This window comes from Tachypleus tridentatus, chromosome 10 (genome assembly GCF_004210375.1).
Source record: "Tachypleus tridentatus isolate NWPU-2018 chromosome 10, ASM421037v1, whole genome shotgun sequence".
Lineage (NCBI taxonomy): Eukaryota > Metazoa > Arthropoda > Merostomata > Xiphosura > Limulidae > Tachypleus > Tachypleus tridentatus.
Genome location: NC_134834.1, coordinates 114,244,970 through 114,260,572, shown reverse-complemented (window position 1 = coordinate 114,260,572; position 15,603 = coordinate 114,244,970). Strand labels below are relative to the sequence as shown.

Genomic DNA, 15,603 nt, shown 5'->3' with positions numbered 1-15,603 from the left:
GTGACAACCAATCTGGATGCCTTGTGATAAAGCTAAAAATGGATAAACAGCTGAGGCTCTGTGATAATTTATCAATATGTGTGCTTTGAGAGTAGAAACTTACTACAATGATTGTTGTTATTTTCTTAGAGCAAAGTTGCACAATGTGCTACATCCTAATGAAAATGTCAATGATGAAGAAAATTGTCCCAATAGCAGTTCCGACATGAAATATATTTTTAATATCGTATAATAATATTCAGTTTTAGCTGAACGGTTTAGAGTTAGTCAATTTATGATTCAAAATCAGGAACATAATATTGTAGACTCGATATCTCTTTGTGTCATTGTTTCGTGCAAAGCGACATAACGTGCTTTTCTTTGACAGGCAGCTGTCGTCCATACTACAAAGTTTCATTCCTATATAATGTGGTATCTGAGCTCTGTTTACAGAGGAGAATCAAACCCCAGATTTTACTGTAAAATTATCGTTGACCTAACAAGGGAGATGTATTGGCTGTTTGTTTCTTGCTATTATTATCGTGGGAATGAAACCCCATTTTTAAAGTTATGTGTTTTCAGATTTATCGGTGATCAAGCGATCTGAACGAAACCGTAGGACATTAAATATAATATTCTGTCTGCTTGTCTGTCTTTTCTGTATTATTTAGAATCATGTTTACTGTACAGAATAATACTGTTGAAAAAGCGATAATTAATACTGTTAATCATTTCAAAGCCTTTGTGGTGGAGGGTTTTTACCATTGGAAATCTTACCGATTATTAACAGTTTAGTATTAGAAATAGTTAAACCTGAATCCAGGGGTCACTGACCTGGCCATGTAGCTACTGTTTCTTATTCGACGAATTAAATTCTTTATGGTGTTTGCGCCTCAGTTGGTAAATATCATCTTTTGCTAAAAATTAACACTTACAAGGGGTTAGCTGGTGAGTAAGGTTTATTAAGGGATCTCCAGCTGGAAGGTAAGGCTTAACAAAGAAACCGTTGTTGATTAAAACCTATTAAGGAGTCTTCATTTCCTAAGTAAGGCTTAATCACGGGTCAACTGGTTGCAGTCTACCTGGTTACACTTCCTGTAAAACAGCAACAAATATTGATGGTGTCACTTCAACAGCGAAGTCACCATAGTTTAATACACACCGTATGTTTCTTTCATTGATACACATTTACTACAACATTGTTATTCACTCAAACATTTAGAACTTACAGGAAAACAAAAACTTTTAACTTTACACATCTTATAGTAACACAGTAAAAGCTACAAATACGTAAAATATATACTTTTCGTTGGTCTATTTTCTGTCTTAACTTCTATAACATTGCTCATCTTGAATAAATAGAGTACTAGTTTTATAGGAAAGGTTTATCTCTCCTCAAAGACATACCTTGCATAAAGAGAGTACTAGTTTTATTGGAAAGGTTTATTTATCCTCACAGACATACCTTGAATGAATAGAGTACTAGTTTTATGGGAAAGGTTTATCTATCCTCACAGACATACCTTGAATAAATAGAATACTAGTTTTATAGGAAAGGTTTATCTATCCTCACAGACATACCTTGAATAAATAGAGTACTAGTTTTATAGGAAAGGTTTATCTATCCTCACAGACATACCTTGAATAAATAGAGTACTAGTTTTATAGGAAAGGTTTATCTATCCTCACAAACATACCTTGAATAAATAGAGTACTAGTTTTATAGGAAAGGTTTATCTATCCTCACAAACATATCTTGAATAAATAGAGTACTAGTTTTATAGGAAAGGTTTATCTATCCTCACAAACATATCTTGATTAAATAGAGTACTAGTTTTATAGGAAAGGTTTATCTATCCTCACAGACATACCTTGAATAAATAGAGTACTAGTTTTATAGGAAAGGTTTATCTATCCTCACAAACATATCTTGAATAAATAGAGTACTAGTTTTATAGGAAAGGTTTATCTATCCTCACAAACATATCTTGAATAAATAGAGTACTAGTTTTATAGGAAAGGTTTATCTATCCTCACAAACATATCTTGAATAAATAGAGTACTAGTTTTATAGGAAAGGTTTATCTATCCTCACAGATATACCTTGAATAAATAGAGTACTAGTTTTATAGGAAAGGTTTATCTATCCTCACAAACATACCTTGAATAAATGGAGTACTAGTTTTATAGGAAAGGTTTATCTATCCTCACAAACATATCTTGAATAAATAGAGTACTAGTTTTATAGGAAAGGTTTATCTATCCTCACAGATATACCTTGAATAAATAGAGTACTAGTTTTATAGGAAAGGTTTATCTATCCTCACAAACATACCTTGAATAAATGGAGTACTAGTTTTATAGGAAAGGTTTATCTATCCTCACAGATAAGTTTAGCTCACAATCTGCAGGTTGTAAGTTCGAATTTTATCACCGAACGTGTTCGCTCGTACAACCGTTGGGGCGTTATTATGTGAGGATCCATTACACCTTTTGCTTATAAAGAGTAACCCATTAGTTAGAGAGGGGTGGGAGTAGCTACCTGCATTCTTTCTAGCCTATCACTGTTAAAAAACGGACGACCAACATATATAGTCCTCTAACAGCTTTCACGAAATTCAACAAAACTTTTCAATATAAGAATGCGAGTTGCAAAAACACACAAGGCAGATTTGCTGGCATACTTATCTATTGAACTAACTTTTACTGCACATTAAAACAATAAATAAATCACAGATTTTTATGAAAATCCAAATATATCTTTTTCTCAATCGAAGCACAATATTGGTTTAAAGATAGTTTCAACAGACAGACTCATTAGTAGCACAAGTCGAGTGAACAGCTGAAAAAACTACCAAAGATACAACTAGGTCTGATTAAACTAAATCACAGTGAAAATATTTTAAACTCATTGTTCAGGCTTCTTAGTTGTCACAAATAATCAGTTTTATTTATTTGTTTATGAAAACGTATTAATTATTTTTCATTTAAGCCATGTTTACTAATTGTATTCAAAGTTAACACAATTTATTTCTTTAAAAAATCACGTGCGCCCTCTTCTGGTCGAGAATAAGCAAGAGCTAATTTAATGGTGAAACAAAAACCCATATTGGTTGTAGAGACAAGAAAATGTAAGACCCGTCTGCTAAGTTGCATAAAAACAACTTGCTAGTCACGTCTTGATTTCGCTTAATTGTAAACTATCTTAAAACCATATCTGGAGCTTATAATACTTAGATTATGTTAGTTAAATATCACATATTATTTACAACATTTGCTTCACCTTCAAGGTGTAATGTTATGAATAAATAAACCTCAATGTGGTCTTTTTGTATTGAATAAGTTAACAAGTTTCAGAATACTTTAGATATACAGTGACATTTTAAAGTAGACCTAAGCCTGACAGTGTGTGATTCTTATATTTTATTCTCTGCTCTGAAACTTCACGAAAAAATGATTTTCAAGAAAGATAGAAGTGTCCAGTTTTCTGTTTGTGATGTTATGATGTTTTGAGTCTGTTCGTACTTGATATATGATTGAACAATTAGTGTTTAAAACGTGAAGTGAAACATAAGTTATACTTTATTTAAATGACACTGAATGTACTATAGTTCTGTCAAGTGCAGCGTTGTTGTTATAAACTTGAGACCTTTACAGATCCATTCACTTCGTCTTCCTGATTGAGAAGTCTTAATGAAACTTCACTAACTGCTTAACGTGTTCGCGTCTTATGTTAGGTTTGGTTTGTTTTGCATTTCGCGCAAAGCTGCTCGAGGGCTATCTGCGCTAGTAGTCCACATTTAGCAGTGTAAGGCTAGAGGGAAGACAGCTAGTCATCACCAACCACCGCCAACTCTTGGGCTACTCTTTTACCAACGAATAGAGCGGTTGACCGCCACGTTATAAGTCCCTTATGGCTGAAAGAGCTACAATGTTTGGTGTGACGGGGATTCGAGTCCGCGACCCTCAGATTACGAGCCAAGTGCCTTACCCAACTGGCCATGCCGGGCCCTTATGTTAGAAAAATATTAACTTTAGGACAGTTCCACTGTTGTAAATCTAGTCCCAGGTGAATATTACCAACATGTAGTTTAACAGACTTATTCTGAGTCTCTTCTAATTTGTATCTACAACAGTCGTCAACGTCTGTTATAATATATATCACAGCCAAAGCTCAGTGTTAGAAAATGTATTTATATTATTGTTTTCTTATTTTTGTTGTTTACTTCCAGAACACATTTAGACATCTGTACAAAGTGCTACGACAGTACTCAACTAGATATAGTGTTTAAGAACTGAAGTTGATTAGAAATATCAAATTGTTTAAACGATATTTAAACCTATACCAGGATGGTAACTTGTTTCAGACAATGTCCAACCTCTAAAACAATTGTTCGTCCGCGTCTAGGCAGCTTATTCTTTAATTTGTAATGTCCTTATAACTTCACAAAATTAGATAGTGATGAATAAACCTTAAGGAATGAACTTGGCTAATAATAATAGATTCCTAAAGACTAAGTGACCAATCATTCGCAGGTCTGAACGTATCTATGACAATTAACTGATAAGGATGACGTTGTGATATTTCACTCATCGTATTTAAAATACCAACACCCCTTCTTTTGAACCTACTTACATTTGCAACCAAACTATTAGCAGCGTACCACTGACGTCACGGTTATTGAGGACTTCATTGGATAACTTAGAGATTCGATACACGTACATAATAATTCATTTTCTCGCTTACATTGGGCGGAGTTATAATCAAAGTTAAAAAATAACTAGTAGCGTAACACTGACGTCACGGTTATTGTCGACTTTAGTTTATATTATAGATATAACAAGCTTGAACCACTCAAAAGTTACTTATAGAGTTGGGAAAACAGAGACAAATGAACACTCATATATGTTTGGTTTCATATTATCGTGGTTTCTTCACCAAAACATCTTCTGTGAAGCTCACAATCGTCTTTGTTTATCTTGATTTTTATCAGACTTGAAATATTAATTAAATCATTTACTCGGCTCTTCTTTGGGTGTTATAATTGCACCCTAATACATGTTAATCATAAAGCGTCCTCGGGATATGAGCCACAGACACGTTATAACTTATAACTCATTTCATATAATTGTGAAGAAAAAAACTTATTTCTTCCATATACATACCGATAGAGGGCAGAACGATAGTTTATTGTTGTTCCTTTGTCTGAACAAATAATCCCTGCTACTTGTTTATTCTACGTCACGTGATAAGCCTATAGCTTAGTGCGAACCAATAACTATCGTCCTGTCCTACCGAAAATAATATTTAAGATTAACCGCATGACTGAATCCAGTTTCTCTTTCCATGTTTAAAACAAATAACTAGATCGGTCTCTCGGAATAATTTTAGAAGTCTCCAATAACACGAGATTTAAGAAAAATATAAGAAAAAAATGTCTTATGAAATTAAAAGAAATCTGTACAGTTAAGTATATGACATGATTTTTACTAATTTCAGAAGAATACTACTGATATATAGATAGTGTTAATTTTAAGTTGTTATTGTTTGTCAGGCTCAAAACTGCACAACTAGCTATCTCTGATCTGTCCACCGCAGGAATCGAACAGGAGATCAAGTGGTGGAAGTAAACTTTGAGTGATTTATTTGAGTAGGTATAAACATAGAATTACAGCGAGTTTGTTTATATGTTGTCATGACAACCAGTAGAGTCCAATAAGGTTACCTGTATTATTTCTGACTCAGTGAGTGAAGGCATTTTAAACTTAAACAATTGTTGATTGGTCGATATAGGTCAGCTACCCACACTACAGATGGCTGTGTTTGTTTGTTTGTTTTTTTAATTTCACGCAAAGCTACACGAGGGCTGTTTGTGCTAGCCATCCCTAATTTAGCAGTGTAAGACTAGAGGAAAGGCAGCTAGTCATCACTACCCACCGCCAACTCTTGGGATACTTTTACCAAAGAATAGTGGGATTGACCGTACATTATAAAGCCCCCATGGCTGAAAGGGCGAGCATGTTTGGTGCGACCAGAATTCGAACCCTCGACCCTCAGTTACAGGTCGAACGCCTTAACACAGTGGCCATGCCAGGCCCACAGATGGCTTTACAGTGGGCACGAGGTTATGTAACGCTCACTGAAAGTTATCGTTCTGTTTTCGACTAGGGCAATAAACATACAACACAACTCTGAGCTGATCAACAAACTTCCATACAGCACATAGTTCAAAAAGAAAATATAGCTCAAATAAATAAATACACGTGAAGATAGGGCAAACATAGAATCAACAATATACACAAAACTGTTTTATTTGTTACCTCCAATATTCTACCTAATAACAACTAGAAAATCTTTGAAACATTGACATCAGAAGGATTGAAAAATATACTTTACTCAGTGTACGTATCTAGTTTTGTTAAATATACTTTACACCGTGGTTGATAGTAAGGTTCAAATTTGTATTTACATGTACGACTGAGGAATTAGAAAGGTTTGTAACTGCGTCTCGGGATAAGAACAGATTCCATTCACTTCAATAAGGATTGTCTGTTCGTTTAGAATTAAGCACAAAGCTACACAATGAGCTATCTGGTCTCTGCCACAACGAGTATCGAAACCTCAATTTCAGTGATAGGAGTCCGCAGACTTACTGCTGTGCTCCTGGAGTCCAGTAGTGGTGGTATCATAAAAAGGTCCTTCAAAAGATGTTTGAAGATATGTGAAAACTTAATCGACTGTCAAGCCTCCAGTCACACAAACAAAATCACGTTCGTTTGAACTACAACTGGGTTTACTGGTTGTAACTAATACCTGACTGCCTGTAGTGTGGGTATTGTTGGTTGTGCTATACTGGCTGTAACACTACAGACCTGTCAGACTATCCAATCTGTTCTTTCTTTAACTGTCTCTAAACATTTCGTTCTTTATGGAACTGTCAACCCATTTTGTTACTGTATCTGTTACTATACAGTCTGTTCTTTATTGAACTATCACACTGTGCAGTTTGTTTTCTATGGATGTCTTCTCATTCAACACATGGTCAGTACATGAAGTCTAGTGGCTAGGCAACATAATCTATCTGAAGGAACACGTTTATTCTACCTCCTTCGTCAATATCATTTGTAACATATTTTCTTCGCCTTATATATTGCAGTATTGTATTCAGCTACATAACGCACATAATACAGTTAACACTAATGCTCAGTGATGTCGAGAAACCCACTTGTAGAAATATTTATGTAAAACGGCTTGTTTGGGTTGAGAAAATATTTTACGTAGAGGAGCGAACAACGTTTCGACCTTCTTCGGTCATCGTCAGGTTCACAAAGAAAGAAAGAGGTAACTGACCGGAAGCTGACCACATGTTTGGAAGGGGTTGTGTAACTGAGTGTCGAAATGTAGAGGGCGGTGTTAGATGTTTGAATATATAATTTTATTTATTTTATTATATTCATATAGGTATAAAGGCGTTCCTTTATATTGGTTTATTTTGGGTTTAAGTTGTTGTATAAATGAGTATTCTTTAATTTTGCGTTTGTTTATGTTTGTTTCTTTATTTAGTATTTGAGTGTTTTCTATGGTTATGTTGTGTTTATTTGACTTGCAGTGTTCGAAAACGTGTGAAGGTGACTTTTATGTTCTTTGAATCTGGTTTCCATTTTTCTACTTGTTTCTCCAATATAGAAGTCGTGGTAGTTATCACATTGTATTATATAAATAATGTCGGTGTAGTGTTTGTCAGTGTAGTTTTTACATAGTATAGACCTCAGTTTTGTGCCTGGTTTTTGAATAAATTTGGTATTAACTGGAATGGCCATCCGAGACCCTAACCCAACTATAGACATTTCCAGGAACCAATAAGCAACTTTCATAGAATTCACCACGATAAAGACAAACTTCATGTTTAACAACCACAACTATATACAAACAAATGGCCTAAGCATGGGCAACCCAGTATCACGAGTTCTATCCAATATTTTATGACACAAGTTGAAACACAAGCAATTAACACAGCATTACATCCACCACTATACTGGTACAGATATGTAGATGACACGGTTGCGGGATTCAGATCTGCAGAACACACACTTAATTTTTTCAATCCCATTAACCCTGTACATCCCAACGTTAACTTCACATGTGAACAGGAAGAAAGCAATCAAAATATCATTTCTTAACCTTAAAATTAGAAGAACCGACACACAATTCAAAACAGAAATCCACCGAAAAATCACCCACACTGGACTATACATTCCTTGGGACTCAGCACATGAAACAAAACAAAAACTCAACATACTAAGAAACCAAATAAACACAGCCATAAAGCTATGCTCATCAGATAAAATTAACGATGAATTAGACAAAATAAAACAATACTTCATCAACATCAATAAGTTTCCCCACAAACCGTAGAAAACATTATACACACATCTAGACAGAAAGCAAAATCAACCAACAAAAGTAAATATATCTCACGAATCAAAAAAACACGAAACCATATACTGCTGCATACCATATATTCCCGACATCATCAGAAAAATAAACAATATTTGGCAATAACTCGTAACAAAATATGACATTCCAGTTAATACCAAATTTATTCAAAAACCCGGCACAAAACTGAGGTCTACACTATGTAAAAACTACACTGACAAACACCACACAAACATTATTTATAAAATACAATGTGATAACTGCCACGACTTCTATATTGGAGAAACAAGTAGAAAAATGGAAACCAGATTCAAAGAACATAAAAAGTCACCTTCACACGTTTTCGAACACTGCAAGTCAAATAAACACAACATAACCACAGAAAACACTCAAATACTAAATAAAGAAACAAACATAAACAAACGCAAAATTAAAGAAGCCTTACTTATACAACAACCTAAACCCAAAATAAATCAATATAAAGGAACGCCTTTATACCTATATTAAATATAATAAAATAAAAGTATATATTCAAATATCTAACACCGCCCTCTACATTCCGACACTCATTTACACAACCCCTTCCAAACTTTTGGTTAGCTTCCGGTCAGTTACCTCTTTTTTTCTTTGTGAACCTGACGATGACCGAAGAAGGTCGAAACGTTGTTCGCTCTTCTACGTAAAAAATTTTATCAACCCAAACGAGCCGTTTTTGCATATATACTTACTAATGCTGTTAACACACATAATACAGTTAACACTTATTAATACTGTTAACACACACAAAGCTGTTAGCATTTATATTAAGTAAACATTACTCACGTCAGGTTTGGGACCTCTAACCTTCAGTCTCTTAATGACCGAGTGGGAAAACCTTTATTCAAATAATCAGTGATGTCGAGAAACCCACTTGTTGTTCGCTCTTCTATTTAAAATATTTTCTCAACCCAAACGAGCTGTTTTGCATATAAATTTTATTCAAATAGCTCTTAGGCAGCTTCCATTGCTACTTGTTTACCTCTACAGTGAAAACAACAGAATAACTTACCTAGTGGATGTACGTCTATGATTAGTTATACTTCCGTGACAGTAGGATTTTCTTACTTAAAGTAAAAGTTTCGAAAGATACACAAACAACATGCTCAACCACATCTGTGTTGTATATTAAGTCGGAAGGCAATAACACGTAAATCTTACGACGCTGTGTTGAAGTTTTTCGTGGGTGTTGTTTCTGTTATTACTTTGTAAACCGAACGTTATTACTTTCAAGCAGGAAATTTAATTAGAAAAGTTAGAAGTTAACTCAATGTCATTAGACTAAACTGTTAAGATGGCTGTAAGTTCGTTAACAAATTTTAACTTTTTCTCCAGTGACTCTCTTTGTAACAGGTGGACTTAAATGAGCCAATATTTCATAGAGTAACACCCTTCTGAGACAAAGACGTCTTCTCTGTTTCACGTTTCTTCACTGTTTCTACGTCTTATATTAATAACACTAGGACAGCGTTTCAAATAACTAACTTCCTTTTGGGTATGTTTTTTTGACCAGGAGTTCTCAAACGTTTTTTTTGGAAGTATTTTAGACTGGGGCCCTCCTCCCGCAGACACGTTGGAAGATCTCGTGCTCTACAATAGCAATGTTTCATTGGCATAGCTCTCGACGTCATCATCTGTTGTTTTACCTAACCGATAAAACTTCTCTCATCTGAAGTCCCAGGGATTTAGTGTTATTGTTTTTTTAACATCCCTTACTTCACAAGCGTGTTTTATTATATTCCACATTTTCGGTTTATAATATAATTTCAAGTGTATCTAATATTCTATTTTGTTCAATAGTGTGTTTTCCTCGAAATTTATACGGTTGATACTATTAGAGTCTTCACGCACTGAAGTGGTGAAAGATATGTACATATACAATCACAGTTTTATGGAGTCTTAAGAGCGTATATGACACGCACGGTTTCGAAGTTAGCCTATTGTTTATGAAAAATAAAACAAACGCCGCTAGACGTTCAAGCCTCCACACGCAAAAACCCTTTAAAAGTATTATATACCTTAACGTTAAAGAAAACCAACAGAAATTTTAAATCATTCAGAAGTCTAGACCCGTGTACACGTCATTGTATGTAGAAATATCCTATTACCTTTAAAAACTGTTCAGTTGCACTTACGTAGAAATATTCTAGTACCTTTAAAGACTGTTCAGTTGCAGTTACGTAGGAATATCGTAGTACCTTTAAAAACTATTCAGTTGAACTTACGTAGGAATATTCCAGTACCTTTAAAAACTGTTCAGTTGCACTTACGTAGGAATATTCCAGTACCTTTAAAAACTGTTCAGTTGAACTTACGTAGGAATATCCTAGTACCTTTAAAAACTGTTCAGTTGAACTTACGTAGGAATATCCTAGTATCTTTAAAAATTGTTCAGTTGAACTTACGTAGGAAAATCATAGTACCTTTAAAAACTGTTCAGTTGAACTTACGTAGGAATATCTAGTACCTTTAAAAACTGTTCAGTTGAACTTACGTAGGAATATCCTAGTACCTTTAAAAACTGTTCAGTTGAAACTTGTTAAATCCCTTAAAATATTTTCTTCTCTTTCCTGTAAAGATAAAGATTTCCTATAATTTTACATTTTCAAAATTCGCACCATTTACTGCATGGCCGGGTGAGGCCTAGTAGTCAGAATGTTAGGCTTGAGAATCCAGAGATCCATGGTTCGTGTCACTTGACAAAACAATCCGCACGAAACAGTTTGGGACTGTGTGTGCTAAATCCCAATACTTGGGGTAACAGAGTAGCCAAACCTAATAGCGCTGTAACTAGTTGAATCAGACACATGTGCAATTAATACAAACAGATCTGAATACCCTTAAACAAGCAAAATAAAACAACCTTTTCATTTGGTGTTACATCACAACTCTCCTAGAATCCTATGTACGTTTTTTAAACTGCAATTTTAAAATTTGCACTATATCCACTGCTAAAACCTAATCCCAATATTAACGCATTATATTCTCAAGCCATCTGGAGCAATAAAAATGCCAGTTAATTGTACAGATTTATTAATGAATTAATTTATGTAACAAGAACATAGGAAAGAGTTAAGAAACCAGACAAGTTTGTTTAAAAAAAATTACAAATTAAACAAATTGCAACAGTTGTTACTTATAATACAATAATCTTGTTTATACATATACAGTGTTACCAGGGTTATGACAATAATCATGTTTATACATATACAGTGTTACCAGGGTTATGACAAAATCTTGTTTATACATAAATAGTGTTACTAGGTTTATGACAATAATCTTGTTTATACATATATAGCGTTACTAGGGTTATGACAATAATCTTCTTTATACATATATAGTGTTACTACTGTTATGACAATAATCTTTTTCATACATATATAGTGTTACTAGTGTTATGACAATAATCTTGTTTACACATATATAGTGTTACTAATGTTATGACAATAATCTTGTTTATACATATATAGTGTTAATAGGGTTATGACAATAATCTTGTTTATACATATACAGTGTTACTAGGGTTATAACAATAATCTTGTTTATACATATATAGTGTTACTAGTGTTATGACAATAATCTTGTTTATACATATATAGTGTTACTAGGGTTATGACAATAATCTTGTTTATACATATATAGTGTAACTTGAGGGTTATGACAATAATATCTTTTATACATATATAGTGTTACTAGTGTCATGACAATAATCTTGTTTATACATATATAGTGTTACTAGAGTTATCACAATAATTTGTTTATACATATATAGTTTTACTAGGGTTATAACAATACTCCTGTTTATACATGTACAGTGTTACTGGGGTTATGACAATAATCTTGTTTATATATATATAGTGTTACTAGGGTTATGACAATAATCTTCTTTATACATATATAGTGTTACTAGTGTTATGACAATAATCCTGTTTATACATGTATAGTGTTACTAGGGTTATGACAATAATCTTGTTTTTACATATATAGTGTTACTAGTGTTATGACAATAATCTTCTTTAAACATATATAGTGTTACTAGGACTATGACAATAATTTTGTTTATACATATATAGTGTTACTAGTGTTATGACAATAATCCAGTTTATACATGTATAGTGTTATTAGGGTTATGACAATAATCTAGTTTATACATAAATAGTGTTACTAGTGTTATGACAATAATCTTGTTTATACATATATAGTGTTACTAGGGTTATGACAATAATCTTGTTCATACATATCTAGTGTTACTATGGTTATGACAATAATCCTCTTTATACATATATAGTGTTACTAGAGTAATGACAATAATTTTACTAGTGTTTATAATCACATATATAGTGTTACTAGTGTTATGACAATAATCTTGTTTTACACGTACGCATAATAGTGTTACATAGGGTTATGACAATAATCTTGTTTATACATATATAGTGTTACTAGTGTTACTAGGGTTATGACAATAATCTTGTTTATACATAAATAATGCTTTATACATAAATTTTGTTTATACATATATAGCGTTACTAGGGTTAATCTTGTGTGTTACTAATAAATCTTGTTTTATACGTGTATACTGGTGTAAGTAGGTGTTATGACAATAATCTTGTTTATACATATATAGTGTTACTAGGGTTATGACAATAATTTTGTTCATACAATATATAGTATTACTAGTGTTATGACAATAATAATTGTTTATACATAATCGTGTTTATAAATAATGCTACTAGTGTTAGGATTATGACATATGAATTTTGTTTATACATACATATATATAGTGTTACTAGTGTTATGACAATAACTTTGTTTATACATATATAGTGTTACTAGGGTTATAACAATAATCTTGTTTATACATATATACATATATAGTGTTACTAGTGTTATGACAATAATCTTGTTTTTATACATACATAGTGTTACAAGGGTTATGACAATAATCTTGTTTACTAGCCATATATAGTGTTACTAGGGTTATGACAATAATCTTGTTTATACATATATAGTGTTAGTACAGTGTTATGACAATAATCTTTGTTTATACATGTATAGTGTTACTAGTGTTATGACAATTATTTTCTTTATACATATATAGTGTTACTAGGGTTGGTGACAATAATCTTGTTTATACATATATAGTGTTACTAGTGTTATGACAATAATCTTGTTTTATACATATATAGTGTTACTAGTGTTATGACAATAATCTTGTTTATACATATATAGTGTTACTAGGGTTATGACAATAATCTTGTTTTTATAGTGTTACAGGTTGTTATGATAGTCTTTTTTATACATTACATAGTGTTATTAGGGTTACAATAATTTTGTTTATACATATATAGTGTTACTAGTGTTATGACAATAATCTTTTTTATGCATATACCTTTTTTATACAATATATAGTAGTGTTACTAGGGTTATGACAATAATCTTGTTTATACATATATAGTGTTACTAGGGTTATGACAATAATCTTGTTTTATACATATATAGTGTTACTAGGAATTATGACAATAATCTTGTTTATACATATATAGTGTTTACTAGGGTTATGACAATAATCTTGTTTATACATGTATAGTGTTAGTAGGGTTATGACAATAATCTTGTTTTATACATATATAGTGTTACTAGGGTTATGACAAATATCTTGTTTATACATATATAGTGTTACTAGGGTTGTGACAATAATCTTGTTTATACATGTATAGTGTTACTAGTGTTATGACAATAATCTTCTTTATACATATATAGTGTTACTAGGGTTATGACAATAATCTTGTTTATACATATATAGTGTTACTAGTGTTATGACAATAACCTTGTTTTACATATACATATATAGTGTTACTAGTGTTATGACAATAATCTTGTTTATACATATATAGTGTTACTAGGGTTATGACAATAATCTTGTTTATACATATATAGTGTTACTAGGGTTATGACAATAATCTTTTTATACATATATCTGTGTTACTTTGTTTATGACAATAATCTTTTTTTATACATATGTTTATACATAATTTTGTTTATATAGTGTTACTAGTGTTATGACAATAATCTTTTTTATACATATATAGTGTTACTATATAGTGTTACTAGGGTTATGACAATAATCTTGTTTATACATATATAGTGTTACTAGTGTTATGACAATAATCTTGTTTATACATATATATAGTGTTACTAGTGTTATGACAATAATCTTGTTTTTTACATATATAGTGTTACTAGGGTTATGACAATAATCTTGTTTATACATATATAGTGTTACTAGGGTTATGACAATAATCTTGTTTATACATATATAGTGTTACTAGTGTTATGACAATAATCTTGTTTATACATATATAGTGTTACTAGTGTTATGACAATAATTTTCTTTATACATATATAGTGTTACTAGGGTTATGACAATAATCTTGTTTATACATGTATAGTGTTACTAGTGTTATGACAATAATCTTGTTTTTACATGTATAGTGTTACTAGTGTTATGACAATAATCTTGTTTATACATACATAGTGTTACCAGGGTTATGACAATAATCTTGTTTATACATATATAGTGTTATTAGGGTTGTGACAATAATCTTGTTTATACATATATAGTGTTACTAGGGTTATGACAATAATCTTTTTTATACATATATAGTGTTACTAGGGTTATGACAATAATTTTGTTTATCCATATATAGTGTTACTAGTGTTATGACAATAATCTTGTTTTTACGTACATAGTGTTACAAGGAATATGACAATAATCTTGTTTATACATATATAGTGTTACTAGGGTTATGACAATAATCTTGTTTATACATATATAGTGTTAGTAGTGTTATGACAATAATCTTGTTTATACATGTATAGTGTTACTTGTGTTATGACAATTATTTTCTTTATACATATATAGTGTTACTAGGGTTGTGACAATAATCTTGTTTATACATGTATAGTGTTACTAGTGTTATGACAATAATCTTGTTTATACATATATAGTGTTACCAGGGTTATGACAATAATCTTGTTTATACATATATAGTGTTATTAGGGTTGTGACAATAATCTTGTTTATACATATATAGTGTTACTAGGGTTATGACAATAATCTTTTTTATACATATATAGTGTTACTAGGGTTA

At 31.9% G+C, this 15,603-nt stretch overlaps 1 protein-coding gene across 1 annotated transcript in view; it reads left to right on the top strand.

Annotated features, from left to right (window-relative positions):
* LOC143230112 (SCY1-like protein 2) overlaps window positions 1-15,603 on the top strand; it is a 457,312-nt gene that overhangs the window by 19,938 nt on the left and 421,771 nt on the right. Inside the window, exon 2 of the mRNA XM_076463162.1 lies at window positions 5,535-5,630. The gene's annotated coding sequence lies outside the window, so the exon portion shown is untranslated. The remainder of the gene's footprint in view (window positions 1-5,534; window positions 5,631-15,603) is intronic.